This window comes from Podarcis erhardii (assembly GCF_964252035.2).
Source record: "Podarcis erhardii genome assembly, chromosome: 17".
Classification (NCBI taxonomy): Eukaryota; Metazoa; Chordata; class Lepidosauria; order Squamata; family Lacertidae; genus Podarcis; species Podarcis erhardii.
Genome location: NC_138515.1, coordinates 29,458,555 through 29,462,647, shown reverse-complemented (window position 1 = coordinate 29,462,647; position 4,093 = coordinate 29,458,555). Strand labels below are relative to the sequence as shown.

The 4,093-nt window shown below is 44.9% G+C and overlaps 1 long non-coding RNA gene across 1 annotated transcript; it reads left to right on the top strand.

The window, feature by feature from the left end:
• Positions 1 to 2,288: 2,288 nt before the first annotated feature.
• Positions 2,289 to 3,877, top strand: LOC309332660. The gene is made up of 3 exons (XR_014152287.1): positions 2,289 to 2,950; positions 3,211 to 3,310; positions 3,759 to 3,877. It is a non-coding gene; the product is annotated as an uncharacterized lncRNA (long non-coding RNA).
• Positions 3,878 to 4,093: the final 216 nt, after the last annotated feature.

Sequence of the window (4,093 nt, the reverse complement as noted above, 5' to 3'; positions counted from 1 at the left end):
TGTAATGAACAAGAGATACGAAGGAATTACGAGTTCTCAACTCTCCCAAGAACCCCCTTTCCTCCAAATCCCAGTCCTGAGGAGCTCCTCCCACTCTGTGTCAATCTCTAAAGGTCGTGGGATTTGACACTCACCAAGAAAGGATTATGCACACATCCAGAAAAGCCATAGGTGCATTGTAGCCACGCATGCTTTGAGCATGAATTATAATCACATGCCACTCGGCAATTGTAAATTGGGCACAACTAGCGGTGGGTAAATCTGTCAATTTCTGTTTCTCTCAGTTTCTCATTTTCCTATTCTTAAGTTTTCCACATTTCCACATCAGTTTGCAAATTATTATTTTCCCCTCCAAAAAAAGTCCTCCTGAAAAAATGATCAGTATTTTTGTGTGAATTTCTTTCACTGTGCACATTGCTTTACAAATTCTCCAGCCAAGGGATGTGTACAAAAAAAATGCAAATATGGTGAATTGTGCATGAATATGCATATATTACTAGAGGCTCTCCTGCTGATCTTGAAAGAGTGGAGTGACTCCCATGATCTATCTTATTGTTACACTTCTCTCTCTCCTCTACAAAGAATACAGGCAATTTTTCTGAAGCCATGCTGGCTCTCCTACAGGACAAGTGAACCAAAACATTATATGCTCAGTTGAGGCAATCACCATTCACCAGGGGGCACTATTACCCTTTCTAAGAAACTTGGTTCAGGACCATCCTTGACTCCAAGTTCTTGTTCTGGGCTCTTCTGCTCCCCAAAAGCCACATTTTCCGAACCTGTTTTGTGCGTTGTGGCCCTCTATGGTTCCATACCTATGGGAGTTGTTTGCTGTTCTTGCATTCCATTGTATTTCAGATCGACAGTCGTGTTGCTCATTTTAAAAAACTCCCCCATGGACCCTTCATAAAACCCACTCCCTCTTTCCAGAAGAAATAAGGAAAACACCTGGGCTCTGCTTGCTTCCCTCTTCCCTATATTTTGGGGGCATTGTCAGACTGCAGCTATTTGGACTGGACTTCATTTCCATGTCTAGCTAACTATGATTCAGCGATCATCAATCCTGCCTCAGCTCTATAACCCATGCAGGTGGCACGCTCTTAGTCCCTTGCTGCTCTAAAGGAGGAGGGAGATGCGCTTCTGGGGAAGCAGTGGATCTGTGTCAGTTGCTTTCTAGTGGTGAAGCTTTTGCCAGATTGTGACAACCGGTCTCAGAAGGGAGAATAGCACCTTATGTGACTTTTCTGGTGGGTCTGTCATTCTCTTACAACATTCCTCCCCTCTCAGGTGAGCAAAGGAAAATCTGCCCCGCGGTCCTTACTGACTAACACAGCCAACAACTCGGCCTACTCAGAAGCAGGTCAAAGGGACTTCCTCTCAGGTAAATGTGTTCCTTCCTGCCTGCACCACTTGCTACCTTGCATATGTAGTAAGGTTAAAGCTTACTGGGAAAGGAGGTTTAAAATAACCTTTGTGGGGGAAGAACCCAGAAGCTTTTCTTTTGGGAATTATAGGTACAGAACTACCTAAATGGTATAGAAATTCATTTATGTATGCGACTACAGAAGCAAGAATGCTACTTGCCCCAAAGTGGAAAGAAGCAGAAATCCCAGCAAAGGGAGAATGGATACAAAAACTTATGGAATATGCAGGAATGGCAAAACTTACCAGAAGAATAAAAAATCAAGATAACAAATTTCTTATAAAAGAATGGAAATGGTTTATTGAATATTTACAGATAAATTGCAAACAGATAAAAATATTGGCAGGATTATTGTAATAACCTGCAGTTTCATAACAGTATATATTTAAAGTGGGACACAGGTGGCGCTGTGGTCTAAACCACTGAGCTTCTTGGGCTTGCCGATCAGAAGGTTGGCAGTTCAAATCCCCACAACAAGGTGAGCTCCTGCTGCTCTGTCCCAGCTCCTGCCAACTTAGCAGTTCAAAAGCACTCCAGTGCCAGTAGATAAATAGGAAGGTAAACGCTGTTTCCGTGCTTTCTGGTTTCCGTCACAGTGTTCCATTGCTCTAGAAGCGGTTCAGTGATGCTGGCCACGTGACCCGGAAAGCTGTCTGTTGACTAACGCCGGCTCCCTCGGCCTGAAAGCGAGATGAGCACAGCAACCCCATAGTCACCTTTGACTGGATTTAACCGTCCAGGGATCCTTTACCTTTACCTAGATTTAAAGTAGATAATTAACTGAGCAAATTAAATGAATTTGGATATGCAGAAGATATAAACAAAATTGATTTAAGGAACTGCAGAAAGGGGGAAGGAAGTCAAACTCTGAAAAGTCAAAATGTTGTAAAATTAATGAAATGTATAAATTTGAAAAGTATATATATATAAACTTGCTACCTTGCATCTAGCATGCAGGGGGCATGGTGGAGGATGGAAGTGGCACAGAGGAAGAGTTAAGAGACAGGGGAGAATGGGATAACCCCAAAACCTTGAAATTACAAGTGCATGTTACACAGCACAGTGGCATGTAGTTGATTTAGAAATGCTTTTTGCATTATTGCTGAAAAGCGGGTTTTAGCGCCGGGGGGGGGGGGGACAGTGGGGATAACCCTTAAGCTAAATAACAGCACAGGGAGTGAACTAAGTTCATGAATAGTTGTGACTAATCCTCGGCTAACAGAAGATCATATCTTCTTACCTCTCTGAAATCCTTTGCAGCCCCACCTTTCTAACTAAGTAGGTGGTTGCCACTTCCTAAGCAAACACTTTCTCACAGCCACATGCCTAAACCACATCCTAATGCCAATGCAGACTGCCCTTTGTTAGTGATGAGCATGTTGACACTAAGCAGGCACCTGGTTCTGCTACCTCTCAGTCTCGGGGTTCTCCCAGATGGGGGCTGAATATTGCAAACTGATCATTGGCAGGTGACACAGTTTTTGGTAACTTTTCGGATTTCCCACCCAAAATGTAAATCTGGATTACGTTTTTTTTGCTCTATAAGACTCACTTTTTCCCTCCTAAAAGGTAAGGGGAAACATGTGTGCGTCTTATGGAGCAAATGCAGGCTGCGCAGCTATCCCAGAAGCCAGAACAGCAAGAGGGATTGCTACTTTCACTGCACAGTGATCCCTCTTGCTGTTTTGGCTTCTGAGATTCAGAATATTTTTTTTCTTGTTTCCCTCCTCCAAAAACTAGGTGTGTCTTGTGGTCTGGTGCGTCTTATAGAGCGAAAAATACAGTAGATGGCTGGGGGTGGGGGAAGGATAGTGGCTGGCATTTTGATTCCAGCAATTCTGCGTGGATGCTGTGAAAAGCCTGCATGCGCAAGCAGCATAGATGCATGTCTGGATTAAGCACCTTGACCACCCATGCTGTCTCCCCCACCAGTGATAGCAGAGCTAGGGAACCTGTGGCTCTCCAGATGTTGTTGGACTCCAACTAGCCCCAGTCATCATAGCTCCACAGCATGTTTCCCCCATAAGGCCACCTTGTCTGTTACCTTTGCAGGGAGAATTGCTCCTCCAGTAGTGTCTGGAATGCAGGCAGACCAGATCCATGGAGAGACTTCGCACACCAGTGAGTGGGAACGCTAGGAGGAGAAGCAGCCACCTGTTCCAGCCGACCTAGACACACAACCAGCGATGCATCAAGTGAGCATCTTCCCAGCAACAGGACATTGCCAGGAAGGTGGTGCTTGAAATGGTCCTTTGGTGCAATGGTGGAGTTAAGAATCAAGCTCAGTCACTGAAGTCACCACCCTCCCATGCTAATATTTTGGCTTAAGAAAAAGGAGCCAATTGTTATTTGGGCAGTGTGGGATCGAGAGGGATAGAGAGACAGAGAGATAGAGAGATAGAGAGGGATAGAGAGACATAGAGAGATAGAGAGTGATAGAGAGAGGGGGGGAGAGAGAGGAGGGGATAGAGAGAGAGAGAGGGATAGAGAGACAGAGAGGGATAGAGAGACATAGAGAGATAGAGAGGGATAGAGAGGGGGGGAGAGGGGGGATAGAGAGAGAGGGATAGAGAGACAGAGAGGGATAGAGAGACAGAGAGGGATAGAGAGACATAGAGAGATAGAGAGGGATAGAGAGACAGAGAGGGATAGAGAGACAGAGAGAGATAG